This window comes from Staurois parvus, unplaced genomic scaffold (genome assembly GCF_062004578.1).
Source record: "Staurois parvus isolate SC_StPar_1 unplaced genomic scaffold, SC_StPar_1.0 ptg001380l, whole genome shotgun sequence".
NCBI lineage: Eukaryota > Metazoa > Chordata > Amphibia > Anura > Ranidae > Staurois > Staurois parvus.
The window spans coordinates 72,501-99,112 of NW_028319176.1; the positions used below are offsets into that span (position 1 = coordinate 72,501).

General features: G+C 48.3%; 1 protein-coding gene across 1 annotated transcript in view; it reads left to right on the forward strand.

Moving 5' to 3' along the window:
- The window catches only part of LOC149436321 (inositol-tetrakisphosphate 1-kinase-like), a 136,664-nt gene that overhangs the window by 42,286 nt on the left and 67,766 nt on the right, over positions 1 to 26,612 (forward strand). The gene's annotated exons all lie outside the window — the stretch shown is intronic.

The following is a 26,612-nucleotide window of genomic DNA, read 5'->3' on the forward strand; positions in this document are numbered from 1 at the left end:
TTAAATTTTATCCCCTTTAACTCTCCTTGTATCCAAGATAGAACACACTGGGGTGGCAAATAGACTGGGCACTTTGCAAGTGGTGTTGCACTCATTTACTTATGCAGGCCATAGATGGGTCGAAAATCAGCCGATTTTAGGATCGTTAGTGGGCTAATTGTTATGCCGTTTTTCAGTATTTTGGCAGATTTGTTTTATCGGTAAAGTTTGAAAAAAAATTGGCTGATTTTGCCGATCGGCCGATTTTCGTGGCAATGATGGGCAAATCGGCCGATCTTTTTACCAATAAAAAATCTGCGCATGAGCAGTGACCTGCAAGAGGAAGACAAAAAGAAGAGGAGGATGAAGAAGAGGAGGATGAAGAAGAGGAGGATGAAGAAGAGGAGGAGGATGAAGAAGAGGAGGAGGATGAAGAAGAGGAGGAGGATGAAGAAGAGGAGGAGGATGAAGAAGAGGAGGAGGATGAAGAAGAGGAGGAGGATGAAGAAGAGGAGGAGGATGAAGAAGAGGAGGAGGATGAAGAAGAGGAGGATGAAGAGGAGGAGGATGAAGAAACGGAAGAAGAGGATGAAGAAACGGAAGAAGAGGATGAAGAAACGGAAGAAGAGGATGAAGAAACGGAAGAAGAGGATGAAGAAACGGAAGAAGAGGATGAAGAAACGGAAGAAGAGGATGAAGAAACGGAAGAAGAGGATGAAGAAACGGAAGAAGAGGATGAAGAAACGGAAGAAGAGGATGAAGAAACGGAAGAAGAGGAAGAAGAGGATGAAGAAACGGAAGAAGAGGAAGAAGAGGATGAAGAAGAGGAGGAGGAGGATGAAGAGGAGGAAGAAACGGAAGAAGAGGATGAAGAAGAAGAATTCCAGTCCGGCAAAGTGTCCCTGCAGAGAACTCCGCTATTTCTTTGACATTTATAGCGGCTGCAACATTGTATCTATTTCTTTCCGAATAAAAACATCTGTATCCGAAATGGATACAAATAGATACAATGTTGCAGCCGCTATAAATGTCAAAGAAATAGCGGAGCTCTCTGCAGGGACACTTTTTGCCAGCTGTAGATGGGATGAAAATCGGCCAATTTTTTTTTTTTTTTACCGTTCCTGGTAACGTAGGCTGATCGACTGATTTTTCGTTTTTTTTAAAGAAAATCGTCCGGTCTTCTCCCCATCTATGGCCTGCATTAGACCTTAGGTAAAGTTCTGCTGATTTCCATCGTCCAATCAAGAGCAAGCAAAAACAACTGTTTTTTTATTTTCCTTGCACATGATTGGGTGTTACAAAGTGAAACTTTACATATACTAAGGCAAATGAGTGCAACTGCACTTGCAAAGTACACAGTCTATTCAGTAAATCAACCCCAATTTATAAACTCTTAACCAGTGGCGTCTCGAGACAGGTGCAGGGGATGTGCGCCGCACTGGGTGACGCCGGATCCACTCCACGAAAAGGTAAGTTGTAAAGCAAGCCAACGATCCCCGCAGGATGGATCCGATCCATCCTGTGGGGATTGCCGGCTTTCTTTACAACTTACCGGGTCCGGTGTCACCCCGTATAGGTTGCATGCCAACGATCCCCGCAGGATCAGATCTGCGGATTGAGCATAATGGATCGGAGTCTGATCCATTATCCTCCCCAATCCGCAGATCCGATCCATCCTGCGGGGATCGTCGGCATGCAACCTATACGGGGTGACACTGGACCTGCTCCACGAAAAGGTAAGTTGTAAAGAAAGCCGACGATTCCTGCAGGATGGATGGGATCTGCGGATTGGGGAGCATAATGGATCGGAGTCTGATCCATTATGCTCAATCCGCAGATCCGATCCATTCTGCGGGGATCGTCGGAGGGGGTGTCACCAAGTGTTATCGCACCGGGTGACACCAACCCTAGGGACTCCCCTGCTCTTAACAATACATTTCTTTTATTTGCTCTCTTATGATCTGTATAAATATGTCATTGAAAGTGCAAAAAAAAACTGTTGATCCTGCCAGAAATCTAGGGAGGTCATGCACTTATTTTTTTATTGAAGCTTCAGCTGACAAGCAACAGAATGCTCCAGGAATTGGCCCATTGGGAATAATAGGATTCTTCACCTGCGGCGCTGTTGCGCTTTGGGAATTGCACAACAAAATGAGAGGTGAAACCACATGTCAGTCTGAGGTTAGGTTCACACCTATGCAGTTTGCGTTTGATCCATTTCTGCAGTGCTTTTGGCGGTGCGTTTTGCGGTTGTTTTTTTCCAACTTGTTGCTAGGCAGATTAAAACGCATCCAAAACACGCTCATGTTTTTTTGCAGTATCTCCATATGAGGTCTATGGAACCAAAAATGCAACATTTGTGTTTAAAAAATAAAAAAAAAAGTCCCTGACCCTTTCCAAAGAAACGCACCGGGTGAAAACGCCAAGATGTGAACCGGCCCCATAGGAAATCAAACGGACTGCTGAGCGTTTCTGCAAAATGCAACGGAAAACGCATAGGTGTGAACCTACACTAAGACTTCCCTGTTCGAAGGGGTGACCCCACCTCTGTTTTGATTTTGCTGCAGAATGAGTTGTCACCCTGATACAGGAAGTGGAAAATAATGGAACTTCTGACAGGATCAACAGCTGATAAAACGGTTATGGGTGATTCAGAAAAAGATTGTTAGTCCTCTTTTAAATTTGTGGATGGGAGGGGGTGGTAAAAACAAACTGATGAGTCATATTTTTACCACAAACTCCTCCCCCCACACACTTCTCACCAAATGCTCCCCCCCCCCGTAAGCCTCAACGGGGTGTTCAAAAGCTGTGGCTGTGGTGCTTTGCTCCACATCGTGACGAGTCGTATACCTGCTGTCACATTTGACTGGCAGTACCATCTGCAGAATGCAACCAGTTCACCTAAATGAGGATGGGGCACTACTGCCCCCAACTAGATGCACTGCATGCGGTCGCAGTGCAGTCTTTCAGGTTGTCGGGGGTTTAAACAGGCAGTCAGGAGGAAACATAATGCCCCTTACTGCCCTTTATACACCCTCTGAAGATCAGCCCACCATGGATCGCTCTTCAGAAGGCCAACAGGTGTTATTGAGCCCTTTATGCTAGTAAGAGATTGTCATTTTTTATTTTTAACCTGTTTTGATCACAGTCAGGGCTGCTGTTAGAAACCACAGGGCCCCATACAGCCCCCCTCCGCAAAAAAAACCCCACAGCTTACTATACTGCAATTATGAGTAAATGCAGCGAGTGATCGGTACTGATCACTCACTGTGTTCATTCAGGAAAGGAAGGGGCTGGTAAATGGGAGGTATTTACTGGAACCTTTCCCCACTCTCCATCCTGAAGGATCCTATTGTCCTAGTGCCTGCAACTGCTGGTGGAAAGGAAAGGAGGGAAGCTGGCTGCACTGTGGGGGTGGGGGCACACGGGGGGGGCCTGAGCAGCAGGGGGAAATATATGGTGCACAAGGAAGGTGATGTGGTGCAATTACTGGAACCGATCCCCTGTATGGCTCCCTCTGCAGCAGCTGAAAGCCGACTGGAGGGAGAGGAGAAGTCGTCAGCTGCTGCAGAGGGAGCCATACAGGGGATCGGTTCCAGTAATCGCCCCTCCGCTGTTCCGATCAACCTTCTTACATACGTCTGATTCACCAAGCTGCCTGGGCCCCCACTCTTGGCCTGGGCCCCTACAGGAGGACGGGTGGTACCCCCTTATCCACGGCCCTGCTCATAGTTACACTTTAAATTGGTTGTAAAGATGCATTCTCTGCACAAAGGTAAAAAAAAAAACCCTTCTTTGTCCAGCTCCCCTCCCCCAGCCTCCTTTATAATGACCTGAGCCCATTCTCAATCCAGCACAGAAGAGCAGAGGCTCTCTCCCTTCTCACTGGACATAGAGGCAGCAGCGGGAGCCATTGGCTGCTGCTGTCAATCACAGCCTGCAAGGAGAGAGTGTGGGGGGGTGGGGCCAAGCCATGTTGTGCCTATCAATGGACACACACAGCGCGGCTGAGCATCAAGCCTGCATGAGTGCAGTGGCCAGAAGTGCTGCCGGGGGACCCCAGAAGAGGAGGATCGAGGCTGCTCTGTGCAAAACTACTACACAGAGCAGGTAAGTATAGACATGTTTGGTATATAAACGTTGGGATGCACCGATATATCGGAGGCCGAAAACAGAGTTATCTACAATTTGCCGACAGGAAAAAAGTTCTGATTATGGCTGCTGAAAACGTGCGATTTTTGACGTGTTTTTACCAGCTATTTTGCCAAAATGTAACCTGTGATTTTGCCTCTGTGCATTTTTCATAGGTCATGTCTCACAAAAATTCATCACAAACGCATCACGTGTGCATTTTTGCTGCGTTTTCAATGCATTTCAGGCCTGGCTCACACCAGTGCAGTTTGTGTTTTTGTCCATTTTGCAGTGCTTTTTGCAATTTTTGCACAAGTGTTTTTGATGCGTTTTGCGGGGGGGGGGGGTTTTTTTGGCCAACTTGTTAGTGGGCGGATTAAAAACACAAAACGGATCAAAAGCACAAATGTGAAAAACGCATCAAAAACGCGTTTCTGCAGCGTCTCCATTGAAGGCTATTGATCCAAAAGCGCAATGTTTGCCGTTTACAAAAGTCCCTGACCTTTCCAAAAACGCAGAAGCTCAAAAAAGCATTGATGTCAACGTGTCTCATAGGAAAGCATGTTAAATGGACTGTAGCAGGGGCGGACTGACCATTTGGAAACTCGGGCACTGCCCGAGGGCCCGGGGTCAGTAGGGGGCCCCATGAGATGCCCCTGGTACCTTTTCCATAGGCTTTTTTGAGTTTGGGCAAGGACACAGGGGCCCCATGATCCCCTATTGCCCGGGGGCCCCATGAGTTGTCAGTCCACCCCTGAACTGTAGTTCCACCGTCTTCATTTCTTTACAACCGACTTTACCCACAGAGCCGGCTATACTGATGTCAGGTGCTATTGGAGGATTCAGCCGTGGTTCATAAGGAGAAGATTGTCCACCGAGGAGCAAGTCATGTGTTACCCCCACTAATAGGGGAGATGCCTATCTGACCTGTGTTCACGCACAGATCCACGTGAGAAGGTGAGGGTCCACCTGGACCTCTATGTTCACTGTGGTGATTCACATGTATTGAGGATTTGCAGCACTGGGATTCTGGGTGTAGTCACCATCACCAGTAGGAAGATCTTCTCTTTCTGGAATCTTTGTAGAGTTTTTTTTCCCATCATTTGTGTGGACTATAGTCACGTTGGAGATTGTCCTTTGATTTATTCACTTTTCATTTTCACAATTTTGTTTTGCTTTGAGCACCTTTATTCACTTATTACTTTATGGGTACACAGATAACACGGGTTTGCAGCAGCTCATTATATGTGGTATACTTGACTGATTCTGTACTTTTATTTAGCACATTGGCAGCGCACAATTTTTGGTTTCATATCTACATAAAGATGACCTAGGCCAGTGGTTCTCAACCTGTGGGTCGCAACCCCTTTGGGGGTCGAACGACCCTTTCACAGGGGTCCCCTAAGACCATCGGAAAACATATTTCCGATGTGTAATGAGCAGCTACTGTGTAGAAAGCAGCAGTATTGGACGTAAAATGACACTTCATGAATTATAATTACTGGGTAAATAATTTTATGGTTGGGGGTCACCACAACATGAGGAACTGTATTAAAGGGTCACGGCATTAGGAAGGTTGAGAACCACTGGCCTAGGCTATAAGAAGATTGCCAAGACCCTGAAACTGAGCTGCAGCACGGCGGCCAAGGCCATACAGCGGTGTAACAGGACAGGTTCCACTCAGAACAGGCCTCACCATGGTCCACCAAAGAAGTTGAGTGCACGTGCTCAGAGTCATATCCAGAGGTTGTCTTTGGGAAATAGACGTATGAGTGCTGCCAGCATTGCTGTAGAGGTGGAAGGGGTGGGGGGGGGGGGGGGTCAGCCTGTCAGTGCTCAGACCATACGCCGCACACTGCATCACATTGGTCTGCATGGCTGTCATCCCACAAGGAAGCCTCTTCTAAAGATGATGCACAAGAAAGCCGCAAACAGTTTGCTGAAGACAAGCAGACTAAGGACATGGATTACTGGAACCATCCTGTGGTCTGATGACACCAACATCAACTGATTTGGTTCAGATGGTGTCACACGCGTGTGGCGTAAATCAGGTGAGGAGTACAAAGACAAGTGTGTCTTGCCTCCCGTCAAGCATGGTGGTGGGAGTGTCATGGTCTAGGGCTGCATGGTGGTGGGAGTGTCATGGTCTGGGGCCCCATGGTGGTGGGAGTGTCATGGTCTGGGGCCCCATGGTGGTGGGAGTGTCATGGTCTGGGGCTGCATGAGTGCTGCCGGCACTGGGGGGCTACAGTTCATTGAGGGAACCGTAAATGCCAACATGTACTGTGACATACTGAAGCAGAGCATGATCCCCTCCCTTCGCAGACTGGGCCGCAGGGCAATATTCCAACATAACGACCCCAAACACACCTCCAAGACCACCACTGCCTGGCTAAAGAAGCTGAGGGTGAAGGTGATGGACTGGCCAAGCATGTCTCCAGACCTGAACCCTATTGAGCATCTGTGGGGCCTCCTCAAATGGAAGGTGGAGGAGCGCAAGGTCTCTAACATCCACCAGCTCTGTGATGTCGTCATGGAGAAGTGGAAGACGGAAGGTGGAGGAGCGCAAGGTCTCTAACATCCACCAGCTCCATGATGACGTCATGGAGGAGTGGAAGAGGACTCCAGTGGCAACCTGTGAAGCTCTGGTGACTTCCATGCCCAAGAGGGTTAAGGCAGTGCTGGAAAATAATGGCGTCCACACAAAATATTGACACTTTGGACCCAATTTGGACCTTGTTACTTAGGGGTGGAGTCACTTTTGTTGCCAGCGGTTTAGACATTAATGGCGGAGTGTTGAGTTATTTTGAGTGGACAGCAAATTTACATGTTATACAAGCTGTACACTGACTACGTCACATTGTAGCAAAGTGTCATTTCTTCAGTGTTGTCACATGAAAAGAGAGAATCAAATATTTACAAAAATGTGAGGGGGGGACTCGCTTCTGGGTGATACTGTAAATCTTTATATCACTAAAAGGGTCACCGGCAGGAGGAAGGAGGTCCTGATTCCTCTATATAGATCACTAGAGGGGTCACCAGCAGGAGGAAGGAGGTCCTGATTCCTCTATATAGATCACTAGAGGGGTCACTGGCAGGAGGAAGGAGGTCCTGATTCCTCTATATAGATCACTAGAGGGGTCACTGGCAGGAGGAAGGAGGTCCTGATTCCTCTATATAGATCTTTATATCACTAGAGGGGTCACCGGCAGGAGGAAGGAGGTCCTGATTCCTCTATATAGATCCTATCACTAGAGGGGTCACCGGCAGGAGGAAGGAGGTCCTGATTCCTCTATATAGATCTTTATATCACTAGAGGGGTCACTGGCAGGAGGAAGGAGGTCCTGATTCCTCTATATAGATCCTATCACTAGAGGGGTCACCAGCAGGAGGAAGGAGGTCCTGATTCCTCTATATAGATCTAATATCACTAGAGGGGTCACCGGCAGGAGGAAGGAGGTTCTGATTCCTCTATATAGATCTAATATCACTAGAGGGGTCACCGGCAGGAGGAAGGAGGTCCTGATTCCTCTATATAGATCACTAGAGGGGTCACAGGCAGGAGGAAGAAGGTCCTGATTCCTCTGTATAGATCTTTGTATCACTAGAGGGGTCACTGATGTGAAGACATAACGAATTTAAAGAGATGCCTTTTTCTTGAGCTTTTTTGTTTAAATGCAAAAGCACTTCAAAAACTGCTCAGTGTGAAAGAAGCCTATTGGCCGAAAAGGTGCTGAAAATGAATTTATATTCATTTAAATTGATATTAATTAAAAAGTTGACTAATATAATTATATATAAAAAAAAAATTTTTATTTAACAACTATCCATTTTGGTTTCGGTTTTCAGCCAAATCCTGAATTTTTGGTTTCCGTCCAGAATATACAGTTCGGTGCACCACTATTTAAAAGAAAAATCGGTTTGCAATCACTGTAATGTAGGACTTGACACTTCCTTGATGTTGGATCCCAGAGGCGCTCCTCAAGGAGGACTTTGCAGTGAACTCAAAATGTCCTCGACAGGTGACCCGGGGAAGTGTCCATATGCCGTAATGTAGGGCAATAGAGAGAGAGCGGGGGGGGGTGCTGGTGTTCCCAGCGGCAAGTCACGGACTAAGTCACAGGCTAAGCAGATTATATCTCATGTTCTCCATGTGTACCCTGGGAAATGCACTCCCTACTCTCCCCATTAATGATGGCCAGATAATTACTTGTCCAATTAAAATTGTCCCTATAGGGAGCTCGTCTCCCTCCCCGGGGTCACATTCCCGCGTTTCCACTAGCGGTCTGAAGAACGTAGATCAAAATGATCCAAGCTTAAAGCAATTATTTCGCTGTATTTCGGCGGAGGGACGGAGGTTAAAGGATTCAGCTTTGCATTTTGCTGTGTGGGAAATGAAGAGCAGAATTCCAGGCATGATGTCGGCTGTATTGAAAAATGTATATAATATATGGAAGGGATTGAAAGACTAAATGATAAAGAACAGATCTATCTCCGCTGTATATGAATCCAGATGGGAGATCTCCCTGTGCGCAGTGCGCCATCTTGGAATGGTTGCTCAGACTACAAGTCCCAGCAGGCTTTCAGGCTTGTTATAGAGGAGTTTCCTGAAGGCATCCTGGAACAAACTTTTATAAAGATTTCACCAAAATAACTAAATGGCAAGAAAACTAAAAAAAAGTTAGGTCTTTTTTTTTTCCAATGACTTGTAATACTTTGTCCCGTGTTTTTAGGTGTTTGCTAACCCTAGCTATGAGATCAGACCGGACGCCCCCTCTCCCCCCACAGCCGTCCGACAACACAGCTATGATATAGAGATGAGCTCAGGTGTCTTCCAAACTCATTTCTATCCGAACATCTGACATTTTTTTTTTTTTTTTTTTTAACCACTCAGCTTCTGACCGGGTCATTCCCTGCTTTGCATGTAAACAAAAGGGTGGGACGTGGGTGACCTCAGTGCCCTTATATGGACACATGCCCATATTTAGCCAACAACATTCTCTAAATATAGCATGCATCCATATAAGGGGACTGACATCACCTGCATCCCGCCTCTTTGTTCACATTGGCTGCGGGGAAAGACCCGGCCTGCAGCCGATTGGTGTAAAATGATATTTGGATAGAGGTGAGTTTGGTGGATGCCCAAGTTTATCTCTGCAAGGAAGAAGACAGCCACTCAATATCGGCCGCTTGTCCTGACTTCGAGCTAGTGGTGCACCGAAGTGAAAATTCTGCACCGAAATCGAAAATTCTGCACCGAAATCGAAAATTCTGCACCGAAATTGAAAATTCTGGATGCACTTGCCCGAAAAAAAAAAACAAATTGGACAAGGATTTTTTTTCCAGTGTGTGTGTGTGTGTGTGTGTGTGTATATATATATATATATATATATATATATATATATATATATATATATATATATATATAAAAAATTGTATTATATTTGACTTTTTAATGAATATCATGAATTTAAATCAATTAAATACAATCCAGTAACGTAAAATAACTTTTATTGAAAGTAACACACAAAAATTGTACAGAAAATAAAATCATTTATATATATATATATATATATATATATATATATATATATATATATATATATATATATATATATGAATGATGCAGAGAACTAGTTGAAAGTGTGGTCAGATGAGAACAAAGTCCAGCTCTTTGGCATCAACTCAACTCGCCGTGTTTGGAGGAGTAGGAATGCTGCATATGACCCCAAGAACACCATCCCAACTGTGAAACGTGGTGGAAACATTCTGCTTTGGGGATGTTCTTCTGCTAAGGGGACAGGACAACTGCACCGCATCAAAGGGACGATGGACAGGGCAATGTACCGTCAAATCTTGGGTGAGAACCTTCTTCCCTCAGCCAGGGCATTGAAATTGGGTGGTGGATGGGTGTTCCAGCATGACAATGACCCAAAACACACGGCCAAGGCAACAAAGGAGGGGCTCAAGAAGAAGCACATTAAGGTCCTGGAGTGGCCTAGCTAGTCTCCAGACCTTAATCCGATTGAAAATCTGTGGAGGGAGCTGGAAGTTCGAGTTGCCAAACGTCAGCCTCCAAACCTTAATGACTTGGAGAGGATCTGCCAAGAGGAGTGGGCCAAAATCCCTCCTGAGATGTGTGCGAACCTGGGGGCCAACTCCAGGAAACGTCTGACCTCTGTGTTGGCCAATAAGGGATTTGCCACCAAGTACTAAGTCATGTTTTGTGAAGGGGATCAAATCCTTCTTTCCCTCATGAACATGCAGATCAGTCATCGTTTGTTAGACGCATTTCTGCTGAATTTGTTGTTGTATTCTGTCTCTCAGTGTTACACCGAACATTCCATTGTTAGACCGATCATTTCTGTGTGAGGGGCGAACATTCAACATCAGCCGGGGAGCAAATACGCATTTCCTTCACTGTATATATAAATGTAAAAACTTCAAAAGTCATTTTTGCATTGAACTCAACAGGGATGCGATTGTGCTTGGAAGTCAATGGGACACGATTGTGCTTGGACATCCATGGGACGCGCTTGTGCTTGGAAGTCAATGGGATGCATTTGTGCTTGGAAGTCAATAGGACGCGTTTGTGCTTGGAAGTCAGTGGGACGCGTTTGGGCTTTAAAGTCAGTGGGACGCAATTGTGCTTGGAAGTCAGTGGGACGCGATTGTGCTTGGAAGTCAATGGAAGGCGATTGTGCTTGGAAGTCAATGGAAGGCGATTGTGCTTGGAAGTCAATGGGAGGCGATTGTGCTTGGAAGTCAATCCGACGCGTTTGTGCTTGGAAATCAATGGGACACAATTGTGCTTGGAAGTCAATGGGTCGCGTTTGTGCTTGGAAATCAATGGGACGCGATTGTGCTTGGAAATCAATGGGAGGCGATTGTGCTCGGAAGTCAATGGGACGCGATTGTGCATCACAAATCTGAACACTTTCCCAAGACTACATGCCCCTTCCCCCTCGACATTCCTCTTGCTGCCACTTGAAGCCAAGGAAAGAAGCCTTTATGAACCACCCATCTTTTCCTTAGCTGTGTTTGTCGGGCAGCCGCGAAGGGAGAGGCCCAGTCCAACCTCATAGCTAGAATTAGGAGGCACCTACCTGCACGGGATAGAATGCTATGAGTACTTTGTCCCACTGGAGAACACGACAGAAGAGTAGAAACATGTAACGAGAGTTCTGCTTTAAGTGGTCCACTTTTAACCCAAACCATAGAGTTGGAAGATGCCATTGTACATGTCTTGGGGACTCCAGCGATGAACTGTTTGCACTCCCATGCCGAACCCATGACAGAGGCTCTCGCTTTTCATTTTTATGTTCTTATTATTTTGGGGATCGGTGGGAACACCCCAAATTGGGTGGGAATAGAGCCAGGAGGGGGCAGGTAAAGCTGGGCGCTGGAGTCCCAGTTGTTGATGGAGCGAAGGTGAGATTGTTCATAGTATTTGCGTTTCTTTTGCCTACATGAGGAATAAGTCTTTTATTACCATTTATTGCCGTTCAACGATCGACAACGGTCTGTCACATGCAAATGTCCGCGGTTTTGGACTTTGTAACCAGTTAAGTGATATTATAATGTATGTAGGCGCCATAATTGTTTCCAATCCATCTGTACAAGTTCCTGTTTGTTACAGTTGCCCAGCGATTGTCCCCAGTCCAGCGCCCGGCAGCCCGGTGCTTTGCTTATGCAGGTGACAGGTTCACTTTACAGTGTATATAAAGCCAATGTTGTTTGATCCGCATTTCATCCGCCTGCACTGTAGTCCTCACGCACACGCGACGTTTTTACAGCGGCTGTTTTTGGCTTTTGACGTTTTTTTCTACAGTCAGTAACCCCCCCCAGCAAGTTATCCTCGGTGTCCATACACACATAGACTGGAATCAGCATTTTGTGGCTGGAAAAACCCCAGAACTAGTGGGATTCTAGAGGCGTTTTTTAGCTGTAAAAACGCTTTAACGCTGAAAAACACGGTAAATCGCAACACACCCGCGTGTTTGGACTTTCTTTTTACTAAAAAAAAATATTTTTTTTGGTAAAAAAACTCTAGATGCAAATGTAGAAGAATGTGGCAAAATGCTAATACAAAAAAAGCTAAAAACTGCTGAAAAATGCACTTTTTAATGTGACTTTAAACAGCTAAAGTTACCAGCGTTATTAAAATGCCCCGCGTGGGCGAGGGCTATCGGCGCCCCGCGTGGGCGAGGGCTAAGGGCGCCCCGCGTGGGCGAGGGCTAAGGGCGCCCCGCGTGGGCGAGGGCTAAGGGCGCCCCGCGTGGGCGAGGGCTATCGGCGCCCGGCGAGGGCTAAAAACGCCCCATGTGCGTGGAGTCTTAAAGTGCTTCTAAAGGCAAAAAGTGCTTTTTTTTTTTTTTTTTTTTTTGTAACTTTACTGTATTCTCTACGTTAAAGCCAAACTCCACCCAAAAGGAGATGTTCTGTTCTGGGAGAGCGGGTTCCCGAAATTGACAGGTACCCGCTCCCACATTCGCTGCGATCGCCTTTTACTTACCTGAGCCTGATCCAGCGATGTGCACAAGAGCAACAGCTCTCTCTCTCCTAATTGGCTCTCACTGCTGTCAATCACAGCCATAAAGGAGGGAGCAGAGGGGGGGCAGGTCCAAGCCATGCTCTGTGTGTCAGCTCAGGAGTGAGCACGCATGAGTGCCCCCTTGTTATTGGGCACTCAGCAGGAGGGAGGGGCCAGGAGCGCCGGCGGGGGACCAGATAAGAGGAAGCCCCTTGCACAGAGCAGGTAAGTATGACGTGTTTGTTAAGACGTTTACCTTTTAGAATGACTTTAAATGGAAAGTTCCGTTGGGCTTTGATGTCAAATGTACCAAATAACAAATACAACATAATGAGATGATCAGGTCTGCTGTTAGAAACCACAGGGCCCCATACAGCCAATCCGAGAGCCCCCCACTTAAAAAAAAAAAAAAGTTGACTATGCTTCAGTTGAATGAACACAGTGCGTGTTCTGTACTGATCACTCATTGTGTTCATTAAGGAAAAGAAGTGGGCTCCACCCACTACAGAAAACTACAGGACAAGACCAGTCACCCTGCACAAGGAGAGAGAGCAGCTATGCTGTGGGAGGGGCCTAGCAGGCTCCACCCCACCCACTACAGGTTGCCTGCAGAAAACTACAGGAGGGGGCGGAGACAAGACCAGTCCCCCTGCACCAGTAGAGAGCACAGCAGAGCGGTGGGAGGGGCCTAACAGTATCCACCCACTACATGAGGGGGTGGAGACGAGACAGTCACCCTGCACAAGGTGATAGAGCATTAGAGCTGTGGGAGGGGCCTATCAGGTTCCACCCACTACAGGTTGCCTGCAGAAAACTACAGGAGGGGCGGAGACGAGACCAGTCCCCCTGCACCAGTAGAGAGCACAGTAGAGCTGTGGGAGGGGCCTAACAGTCTCCACCCACTACAGGAGGGGGTGGAGACGAGACAGTCACCCTGCACAAGGTGATAGAGAAATAGAGCTGTGGGAGGGGCCTATCAGGTTCCACCCACTACAGGAGGGGCGGAGACAAGACCAGTCCCCCTGCACAAGGAGAGAGAGCAGCAGTGAGCGGTCTTTATTCCAGGAAGTCTCACCCTGGATGACGGCCCAGATCTGGAAGAAATACACAAAGATCCCCGAGATTGAAGAAGAATGTAAATGAAGAATGGATTCAGAGGACAATATTTCCTGATCCCGGAGTTCAGCTTTAAGGAAAGGCATTGCAGTCGGTGCCGCCTGTCCTTCGTCTCTGGGGGGGGGAACCATCCTTCTTCCATGTTTACACGAAGCGCGGGGAGTTTATGTATGGATGACAGGCCCACTTTACAATCCTTTCTTCTGCCAGTCTTCATGGCATTCGGATGACTTGGAGGATCTTGATGTTAGTGAGAGATAACCATCGCCTCTTGAGTATGGGATTAGCCCCCCTCGGAGGGCCACGGGGGGGGGGGGAACGTTTCATCCGGCGCAGAGCCCTCTTCTCTTATAGGCTGCCGGGAATTCTTTCCAAGTGCTGCACTTTTGTGTCTCTGGAGCCGGCCCCGAGGCTTATTTCGGGCACAGATCACTTCCAAGGAGAAAAGGAAAAAAATGATTCAGAATTTTATTTGGATCTCTGTTTACCCGAGCGCGCCGGAGGTTTGACTTGACAGCTCGGTTGGGGTTTGTTCGATATGGCGGAGGGCCAGATTGTTCCAAGTGCCAGAAAGTGAACGTGTTCAGCGGGAAATCCACCTCTACACGTGATGGAACCAGTGCGGGGGAGGGCAGACTGGAGGGGGCGAAGCTGCCGAGGGAGTGAATAAAAATGTATATGATGATCTCTTTATCTCTTTTTGGACAAGTGTCTGCCCCCCCCATCTCACCGCATGCCTGTCCCCCCCATCTCACCGCATGCCTGCCCCCCCATCTCACCGCATGCCTGCCCCCCCATCTCACCGCATGCCTGCCCCCCCATCTCACCGAATGCCTGCCCCCCCCCATCTCACCGAATGCCTGCCCCCCCCATCTCACCGAATGCCTGCCCCCCCCCATCTCACCGAATGCCTGCCCCCCCCCATCTCACCGAATGCCTGCCCCCCCATCTCACCGAATGCCTGCCCCCCCATCTCACCGAATGCCTGCCCCCCCATCTCACCGAATGCCTGCCCCCCCCCATCTCACCGAATGCCTGCCCCCCCATCTCACCGAATGCCTGCCCCCCCATCTCACCAAATGCCTGCCCCCCCATCTCACCGAATGCCTGCCCCCCCCATCTCACTGAATGCCTGCTCCCCCATCTCACCGGATGCCTGTCCCCCCCCATCTCACCGAATGCCTGTCCCCCCATCTCACCGAATGCCTGTCCCCCCCCATCTCACCGAATGCCTGTCCCCCCCCATCTCACCGAATGCCTGCCCCCCCCCCCATTCCGCCGGATGCCTGCCCCCCCATTCCGCCGGATGCCTGCCCCCCATTCCGCCGGATGCCTGCCCCCCCATTCCGCCGGATGCCTGCCCCCCCATTCCACCAGATGCCTGTCCCCCCCCTATCTCACCGACTGCCTGTCCCCCCCATCTCACCAAATGCCTGCCCCCCCATTCCACCGGATGCCTGCCCCCCATCTAACCGAATGCCTGTCCCCCCCCAGCTATCCCACTGGATGCCTGTCCCCCCCCATCTCACCGAATGCCTGTCCCCCCCAGCTATCCCACTGGATGCCTGTCCCCCCCCCCCCCCAACCAGATGCCTGTCCAATCACATCCCCCCCCCCCATCCCATCGGCTGCCTGTACCATCCCATTCCCCCCATCCCACCGGATACCTATCCCATCCCCCCATCCCATTGGATACCTATCCCATCCCCCCGTCCCATTGGATACCTATCCAATACCCCCATCCCATTGGATGCCTGTCCCCCCCCATCCCACCAGACGCCTGTTGCCCCCTCCCTCCATCCCACCTGGATGCCTGGCGTTCCACCCCCCCCCCACATCCCTCCAAAAGCCTGTCCCCCCCCATCCCACCGGATGCCTATCCCATACCCCCATCCCATCGGATGCCTGTCCCCCCATCCCACCAGATGCCTGTTGTACCCCCCCCCTCCATCCCACCTGGATGCCGGTTTCCCCCCCCCCACATCTCTCCAGATGCCTGCCCCCCCCACATCCCTCCAGATGCCTGTTGTTCCCCCCCACCACATCCCTCCAGATGCCTGTTGTCCCCCCCCCCCACATCCCTCCAGATGCCTGTTGTCCCCCCCCCCCCCACATCCCTCCAGATGCCTGTTGTCCCCCCCGTCACATCCCACCGGATGCCCGTCCCACCCCCCCCCCCATCCCACCGAATGCCTGTACACCCCCCCCCCCCCCCCCCCCAAGTCCCAAGCCTTAAAGCAGTATTCAACCCAAAAACAAAAATGTAACATATTGCAGTTTACCAAATCGTCGAGCAACTTTTGTTGAGAAAAAAAACAAAACTCCCCTCTGGGTGACCAGTGCACATTGCAGGGATTTTACCAAACTTTGTAGCAGATTCCGACCTTTTGTTGTTCTGATGAAATAGCTGTTTGTTTCACCCTGTCCTGTGCAGACGGATTCTGAATGGGAGGGTCTGGTTCATAATCACCTGGTGCACTCTGTGTTCTGATGAAGGTCTAAATCCCTTTAAGGTTCACAAGTCATGTTGCAGAATACATTTTGGCCTAAATTTATGAGGAAATTTGATTTTTAAATTTTTTTGTTTTACTGGATATTTTTTATAGCAAAAATTCAAAAATATTGTTTTTTTCTCAAAATTGTCAATCTTTTGTTTATAGCGCAAAAAAATTAAAACCGCACAGGCGATCAAATACCGCCGAAAGAAAGCGCTATTTGTGGGGGAAAAAAAAGGACAAATTTAATTTGGGTGTAGCGTTGCACGACCGCACAATTGTCAGTTAAAGTAACGCAACGCCGTATCACATAAAAGGGCCCGGTCAGAAAGAGGAGAAATCCTCTGGAGGGCGAGGGGTTAAGATTTGAATGATTTGTATGGTGGTAATGTGCAAGGAATGTTTTTTTATTATTGTGGGGTACACATTTAACCCCTTGATCACACTAAATTCTAACCCCTTCCCAGCCATGTCATTAGTACAGTGCATAGTATTAGCACTGATCACTGTATTAGTGGCAGTCAGTGTCAGATTGCCTTCCGCACTATCGCAGTCCCATTTTCGCTGATCATCGCCATTACTATTGTAAAAAAAAAATTCCAGTATATATACCGTAGTTTGTAGATTATAACTTTCACACAAACCAATCAATATACACTTTTTGGGATTTTTTTTTTTATCAGATGTGTAGCAGAATACATTTTGGCCAAAATGTTTTAAGAAATTAGATTTTTTTTTTTTTTTGGGATATGTTTTATAGCGGAAAGTAAAAGATATTGTTTGTTTTCTTTTTTTCAATATTTTCTGTCTTTTATTTTTTTTATTACATTAAAAAAAAAAAAACCACTGGTGATCAAATACCACCAAAAAAAAGCTGTTTCTGTGCAAATTTTTTTTCATAAATTTCATTTGCAATACAGTATTGCATGATCGCGCAGTTGGCAGTTAGAGTAGCGCAGTGCCAGGGGTGGACTGACAACTCATGGGGCCCCCGGGCAATAGGGGATCATGGTGCTCCTGTGTCCTTGCCCAAACTCAAAAAAGCCTATGAAAAAGGTACCAGGGGCATCTCATGGGGCCCCCTACTGACCCCGGGCCCTCGAGCAGCGCCTGAGTTTCCAAGTGGTCAGTCCGCCCCTGCGCAGTGCTGAATAGCAGTAATGGCCTGGCCATGAAGGAGGTAAAACCTTTCCGGAGCTCAAGTGGCAATAATGATGTCCTTATTCTCCAAAAATAATTCATACACATCAGCTGCTTAAAGGCCCTGTAATCCAGTTTTCATAAAAAATGGTTTCTTACTGTGTTTTTCTGCTCTATGCGCACTACAAGTCCCATAGTCCATCGTCTGTAGTCCATCTCAGAAGTGAGCAAAAAGTCCATGGAGAACACACATAGCCACCCTCTAACAGGAAAGTCTCTTCTGTGGCTCGCAGTCTCATTCATATTTCCGAATTCTTGTGATCTGACTTCCTGTTAGAGAGTGTCTATGTTCATTCTCCATGGTCCAACGTTTCTAGAAATGTAGCCGCTCTCTCTTGGTCCCACCGTATGTAAGAATGTAGCCAGCCTCCCTTGACCTTACTGTATGTAGGAATGTAGCCAGCCTCCCTTTGTTCCACTGTATGTAGGAATGTAGCCACCTTTTCTTGGTCCCATTGTATGTAGGAATGTAGCCAGCCTCAGTTGGTCAAACTGTATGTAGGAATATAACCACCCTTTCTTGATCCCACTGTTTGTAGGAATGTAGCCAGCCTCCCTTGGTCCCATTGTATGTAGGAATGTAGACACACTCTCTTGGTCTCACTGTATATAGGAACATAGACAGCCTCTCTTGGTCTCACTGTATATAGGAACGTAGACAGCCTCCCCTCTTCTCACTTTATGTAGGAACGTAAACACCCTCTCTTGGTCCCATTGTGTATAGGAACGTAGACCGCTTCTCTTGGTCCCATTGTGTATAGGAACGTAGACCGCTTCTCTTGGTCCCACTGGGCGTAGGAACGTAGCCAGCCTCCCTTGGTCCCACTGGGCGTAGGAACGTAGCCAGCCTCCCTTGGTCCCACTGCGCGTAGGAACGTAGCCACTCTTTCTTGGTCCCACTGTAAGTAGAAACATAGCCAGCCACTCTTGGTCCACATTAGCCCCTTGTGTAAAATAGAGCCAAGGGCAGTCCGGCCCAAGGGACGATTTGGTAACTTGCTTTGCGTTGTGGTAGCCCATTGAAATGAATGGCTGCTGCTGCACCAAAATGTCTTGAAAATCAAACATGACACAGATCTTGTCTCGCAATGCACTGTCATGGCATGCTCCAACACAGGTGTCTTGCCTTAGTGCAAGGGTCTCCAATCTGCGGCCCGAGGGCCAAATGTGGCCCTTTGCTACCCTTTCCCCAGCCTTTGGGGCAACATTCATCCCACTGAAACCAACAATGGGGCGGCACTTCTTCCACTGAAAACAATGATGGGGCACTATTCTTCCCACTAATACCAATGACGGGGCTCTACTCCTCCTACTACTACCAATGACGGGGCACTGTTCCTCCTACTAATAACAATGACGAGGAACTACTCCTCCTACTAATAACAATGATGAGGAACTACTCCTCCTACTAATAACAATGATGAGGAACTACTCCTCCTACTAATAACAATGATGAGGAACTACTCCTCCTACTAATACCAATGATGGGGCACTACTCCTCCTACTAATATCGATGATGGGGTGCTACCCCTCCTACTAAAACCAATGATGGGACACTACTCCTCCTAATAACAATGATGGGGCACTACTCCTCCTACTAATATCGATGATGGGGCGCTACTTCTCATTAATAATGATGAGGAACTACTCCTGCTACTAATACCAATGATGGGGCACTACTCCTCCTACTACTATCCATAATGGGGTGCTACTCCTACTAATACCGATGATGGCGCGCTACTCCTCCTACGAATACCAATGATGGGGCACTTCTCCTCCTACTAATACCAATGATGAAGCCCTACTTCTCCTACTAAAACCAATGATGGGGCACTACTCCTCCTACTAATACCAATGATGAGGAACTACTCCTACTAATGCCAATGATGGGGCACTACTCCTCCTACTAATACCGATGATGGGGCACTACTCCTCCTACTAATACCAATGATGAAGCCCTACTTCTCCTACTAAAACCAATGATGGGGCACAACTCCTCCTACTAATACCGATGATGGGGCACTACTACTAATACCAATGATGAGGAACTACTCCTACTAATGCCAATGATGGAGCACTACTCCTCCTACTAATACCAATGATGGGGCACTACTCCTCCTACTAATACCAATGATGGGGCACTACTCCTCCTACTAATACCAATGATGGGGCACTACTCCTCCTAATACCGATAATGGGGCACTCCTCCTACTAATACCAATGATGAGGAACTGCTCCTACTAATGCCAATGATGGAGCACTGCTCCTCCTACTAATACCAATGATGGGGCACTACTCCTCCTACTAATACCAATGATGGGGCACTACTCCTCCTAATACCGATAATGGGGCACTCCTCCTCCTAATACTGATGATGGTGCACTACTCCTACTAATACCAATGATGAGGAACTACTCCTACTAATGTCAATGATGGGGCTCTACTCCTCCTACTAATACCAATGATGGGGCACTACTCCTCTTAATACCGATAATGGAGCACTTCTCCTAATACTGATGATGGGGCACTACTCCTCTTAATACCGATAATGGAGCACTCCTCCTAATACTGATGATGGGGCACTACTCCTCCTCCTAAAACCAATGATGGAGCACTACTCCTACTAATGCCAATGATTGAGCACTACTCCTCCTACTAATAACAATGATGAGGAACTCCTCCTCCTACTAATACCAATGATGGGGTGCTGCTCCTCCTAATATTAATGATGGGGCGCTACTCCTAATACCCATGATGGGGTGCTACTCCTAATACCGATGATGGGGTGCTACTCCTCCTCCTACAGATGATGGGGCACTATTACTAATGCCAGTGATGGGGCACTACTCCTCCTACTAAAACCAATGATGGGGCACTACTGCTTTTAATAATACCAATGATGAGGAACTACTCCTCCTACTAATGCCAATTATGGAGCACTACTCCTCCTACGAATACCAATGATGAGGCACTGCTCCTCCTACTAATACCAATGATGAGGCACTGCTCCTCCTACTAATACCAATGATGAGGCACTGCTCCTCCTACTAATACCAATGATGAAACCCTACTTCTCCTACTAAAACCAATGATGGGGCACTACTCCTCCTACTAATACCAATGATGGGGCACTACTTCTCCTACTAACACCAATGATGGGGCACTACTCCTCCGAATACCAATGATGGGGCACTACTCCTACTCCGAATACCAATGATGGGGCACTACTTCTCCTACTAACACCAATGATGGGGCACTACTCCTCCTCCGAATACCAATGATGGGGCACTACTCCTCCGAATACCAATGATGGGGTACTACTCCTCCTCCGAATACCAATGATGGGGCACTACTCCTCCTCCGAATACCAATGATGGGGCACTACTCCTCCTCTGAATACCAATGATGGGGCACTACTCCTACTAATACCAATGATGAGGAACTCCTCTTACAAATACCAATGATAGGGCACTACTCCTCCTACTAATGCCAATGATGGGGCACTACTCCTCCTCCTAATACCAATGATGGGGCACTACTCCTAATACCGATGATGGGGCACTACTCCTCCTACTAATACCGATGATGGGGCACTACTCCTTCTACTAATACCGATGATGGGGCACTGCTCTTCCTATGAATACCAATGATAGGGCACTACTCCTCCTACGAATACCAATGATGGGGCACTATTCCTTCTACTGATACCAATGATGAGGCACTATTCCTCCTACGAATACCAATGATGGGGCACTATTCCTCCTACTGATACCAATGATGAGGCACTATTCCTTCTACTGATACCAATGATGAGGCACTACTCCTACAAATACCAATAATGGGGCACTACTACTCCTACTGATACCAATGATGTGGTACTAATCCTCCTACTGATACCAATGATGGGGCACTATTCCTCCTACTGACCATCAACCCTGCGGCCATTTTTATTCTCACTATTGCTGGGTCCAGGACATTTTCTAATCCGGCCCTCCTAAAGTCTGAAGGACAGTATACTTACCCTTTGTTTGAGAAGCTTGGAGACCCCTGCCTTAGTGTCTTGGGGTGCCATTCAAAATTAACAATTCATTAAAGCCTGTAACGTGTATGGCCGCAATGGTCCAAATGGGCCCTAAAAGGAGGATCAGCACCAGTTCTGCTTATGTGCGGTTTGTCGTCCTGTGAAATGTGCCGGGCTCTCTCCACACACACATAGGGTGCGGAATTGAACGCTTGTGTCCCCCTTCTTTTTAAATAATTGACTATTTGTCGGGGCCGTCCCATCCAGTGAACTCTTGGCTGTGGAGCACTTTATCAGATGGCAGCATTTCACGCTGAGGCCTTGTTTGGTTGTCATGGTGACTGACCTGCACGGCGAGGCCAACTCAGCGCGCCCGCACATTCGCCACCCCCCCTTCCCCTGCCACCTTCTCCGTGCTGATTGTGCACTCGTGCCGTACTTCCTGTTTTTTTGCTTTCTAGACTTTCCTGCTTCTGCTGTGGCTTCGAACGTCTGGTGGCCAGAGCACTTAAACAGTTAGCCCAGGCCCTCCCGCCCCAGAGGAACTACCAGTCCCAGCATGCCCATATGGTGCCATTGAATGCCTATGATTTCCCTCTATGCCTAGGACTATTTTATCCAGTTACACCATGGCTGCTAATTGTGGGGTATTCCCATAATCCCCTGGGGCTGGGTAGGCACATCTCTATCCTGCAGGTTGGCCCCGGAAATGTTGCTGGCTCACAGCTTGATTGGGGTTTAGGATTCATTGCTGATGTATTTTTCTGTTTATATGAGCTTTTTATTTTAACAATTACCAAATACCATTTTATGTGTAAAAAAAAAAAAATATTCTAGAAGTTATTTATAAAGCGCATATTGGGGTCCATAGACTGGTCTTTGTCTTGTGATTGGCAGTTATGGAATTGAATCACAAAATAAAATGGTGACATTGTTCATAGTCTGCAATTCTACATCTGCTCTACCACTGCCCTCTGCCTCCTGCTTGCCCTCTGTGCCACTGCCCACTCCCTCCTACTTGCCCTCTGTACCACTGCCCTCTGCCTCCTGCTTGCCCTCTGTGCCACTACCCTCTATACCACTGCCCTCTGCATTCTGCTTGCCCTCTGTGCCACTGCCCTCTCCCTCCTGCTTGCCCTCTGTGCCACTGCCCCCTGCCTTCTGCTTGCCCTCTGTGCCACTGCCCTCTCCCTCCTGCTTGCCCTCTGTGCCACTGCCCTCTGCCTCCCACTTGCCCTCTGTGCCACTGTCCTCTCCCTCCTGCTTGTCCTCTGTTCCACTGCCCTCTCCCTCCTGCTTGCCCTCTGTGCCACTGCCCTCTCCCTCCTGCTTGCCCCCTGTGCCACTGCCCCCTGCCTTCTGCTTGCACTCTGTGCCACTGCCCTCTCCCTCCTCCTTGCCCTCTGTGCCACTGTCCTCTGCCTTCTGCTTGCCCTCTGTGCCACTGCCCTCTGCCTCCTGCTTGCCCTCTGTGCCACTGCCCTCTGCCTCCTGCTTATTCTCTGTGTCACTGCCTCACCTCCTGCTTGCTCTTTGTGCCACTATCTCACCTCCTGCTTGCTCTCTGTGCCACTGTCTCACCTCCTGCTTGCTCTCTGTGCCACTGCTCTTATCCCATACTTGATATCTGCACCAATGCCCTGACTTGCTCACTCTCTGTGCTACTGTCCTCCACCTCCTGCTTGCTCTCTGTGCCACTGCTTCACCTACTGCTTGCTCTCTTTGCCACTGCTTCACTTCCTGCTTGCTCTCTGTGCCACTATCTCACCTCCTACTTGCTCTCCGTGCCACTATCTCACTTCCTGCTTGCTCTCTGTGCCACTAATTTTATCCCATACTTGCTCTCTGTACCAATGCTCAGACTTGCTCACTCTCTGTGCTACTATCCTCCACCTCCTACTTGCTCTCCGTGCCACTATCTCACTTCCTGCTTGCTCTCCGTGCCACTATCTCACTTCCTGCTTGCACTCTGTTCCACTGCCTCTCCTCCTGCTTGCTCTCTGTGCCACTATCTCACTTCCTGCTTGCTCTCCGTGCCACTATCTCACTTCCTGCTTGCACTCTGTTCCACTGCCTCTCCTCCTGCTTGCTCTCTGTGCCATTGCTCTTATCCCATACTTGATATCTGCACCAATGCCCTGACTTGCTCACTCTCTGTTCTACTGTCCTCCACCTCCTGCTTGCTCTCCGTGCCACCGCCTCACCACCTGCTTGCTCTCCGTGCCATTGCCTCACCTCCTGCTTGCTCTCTGTGCCACCGCCTCACCTCCTGCTTTCTCTCTTTGCCATTGTGCCATCTGCTGCCTGTTTGCTGTCCTGTCTCCTCCCTCCCAAATAATAGGGAACATCACCACACCAATAATGTGCACTCAGCGCATTCTCACTTCTGTATACCCCCTATACTTCCTCTGTCAGCCCATCATCTGTAAAGAGCGCTGCAAGCCTGATTTCCACTTCCATATTGCAACTGCAGAAATTCCTGTGGGAAGACAAATATGGGGTCTGCTGTTGCTGACCTGGTCTTAAAGGGGGCATGTATGGTCATCCTTATCATGTCACCAAGTTGGGCCGAACATGCAGATTTGGAGTTCAGTCTGTTCAGACTTGTCTGGCTCCATGTTTGTTCCACATAAGTACCATAGGAGGTAGTAAAGCCAGGAACAGGATGATAACCTGGAGCCTGAACCTTTAAAAAAATGCGTCAGCAATAGCAGTTGTTATGACCTTACAGGTTTACTTTAACCAAGAATCATATATATAGAAGCTGCAGTTGCTGATCTCATCTTCTGAAAATGCCAGTTGACTGGCTGTAATGCTGAGCCAATCATTTTAATTCATCTCAAGTCACTGACCTAAGCCAAAAAATGTCAAAACTGAATTCTGCCAAGCAGTGCTTTTATATAGAGGTCTTCAGATAATGGACATTTCGCTTCCCGTCTTATCAGTGTCAGTTCCTAACAGACACCCAACCGACACGCCGAGTGAGCCGTCCTTCTGGTCCTTTTTCCTCCCACAGCTGAAGATCAGAATATTGTTCAATGGACTCTAGAATTATTATAAGGCAGCAAACAAAAATAAACATTTACGTTGGGAATGTTTGGATACAACTTTGATGTTCTCATGCAAGATAAATATTTAGCATTTTTAAGATTTTTTTTGCAACGAAAAAGATGAGATATTTCCAGGGCACATCCCTCGGAGATTTCCTCCTCTGAAAGTGAACCTTTCCATCCCACCGCCTTGTAGACATAGGGGCTCATTTGTAACAGGGAACGCATATCAATATGCAATTTTAAATGCATTGAAAGGGGTTCCAACCTTTCTTTACTGTATTAAAAATGAATATTTTCTTTAAAATGGAACTAAACTCTTCTTTACTTATCTCCACTCCAACGCCGAGACTTTCCCGCGCTCATTCACCAATCACCACTACAGACCCGCTCTGATTCCAGGTTTGGCATCTTCGGCCATCTTGATTAGCTTGCCTGGGGTGATCTAGTTCTTGTGCTTGCGAGCGGAAGTTAAAGCAGAACTCCAGGAATTATCTTTGGTCCAGCATGGCTCAATGGAAGTATCCATATCTGATATCTGGAGGGATGCTGGAAATCACGGTAGTAGTCCATGTTACATACAGTGATGGCCGCGATCTTCCAGGTCCTGTGCTGAGCGATTTCTCCTCTGCACGCTGAACACGGAGTCACTTGGCCCCACCGCCATTTAGAGTACACCTTTTTTATTTTTAGTGAATGCAAGGTGCCCTCTGATTGGATGAGGTGGTGATTGTGACTTCAGCTAGTCAGAGAGCTGTCCATGACATCATCTGCCCCACCTCTCCACTTCATCCATCCAGAGAGTTGCCCTACAGCTCTGGACGAGGGGGAGCCCACTACATCATCTGGCCCACCTCTCCACCTTGTCCAATCAGAGAGCTGCCTCTCACCTCTGGACAAGGGGGAGCCCATGACATCATCCACCCCACCTCTCCACCTCATCCATTCAATGAGCTGACCCTAAGCTCCGGATAAAGGGGGGCCCATGACATCATCCAGCCCACCTCTCCACCTCATCCAAACAGAGAGATGCCCATGACATCATCTGCCCACCTCTATACTTCATCCAGTCAGAGAGCTGCCCATCACCTCTGGACAAGGGGAACCTATGACATCATCCACCTCATCTCTTGACCTCATCTATTCAAAGAGCTGACCCAAAGCTATAGACAGAGGGAAGCCTATGACATAATCCAAAGCTGACCCAAAGCTATAGGCAGAGGGAAGCCTATGACATAATCCAAAGCTATAGACAGAGGGAAGCCTATGACATAATACCTCTCCACCTCATCCATTCAAAGAGCTGACCCTAAGCTCTAGATGAGGGGGGCCCATGACATCATCCAGCCCACCTCTCCACCTCATCCAATAAGAGAGCAGCCCCTCACCTCTAGAGGAGGGGGAGCCCATGACATCATCTGCCCACCTCTCTACTTCATCCGGTCAGAGAGCTGTCCCTCACCTCTGGACAAGGGGAGACTATGACATCATCCACCTCACCTCTTGACCTCATCTATTCAAAGAGCTGACCCAAAGCTATGGATGGGGGGGAGCCTATGACCACATCTGGACCAACTCGTCCAATCAGAGAGCTGGCCCTCACCTCTGGACAAGGGGGAGCCCATGACATTATCCACCCCGCCTCTTCATCTCATCCAATCAAAAAGCTGCTCCTCACCTGTGGACCAGGGGGAGCCCATGACATCATCTGCTCACCTCTCCACCTCATCCTGTCAAAGAGCTGCTCCACACCTCTGGATGATTTACCTGCACATGTGTATCCAGCATGTTTCCTGAATGTAGACGTTTTTCGTTCAGGAAATTTCTTGATTGCTCATGTGCAGGTAAGCTCTGCTGCAAAGAAACATTGCCATTTACAAGAGTACAGCCATTCGCTTGTATGGCTGGCAGGCTGTACACGGCTCCTGCGGCCGGGGTCATGGATAAGGGGGTACCACCAGTCCTCCTGTACGGGGCCCAGGCCAGCAGGGGGGACCAGGAAGCTGGGTGAGTCCGGTGTGGGCAGGAAGGGTGATCGGCAGGGGGGGGCAATTATTGGAACCAATCCCCTGTACGACTCTCTCTAC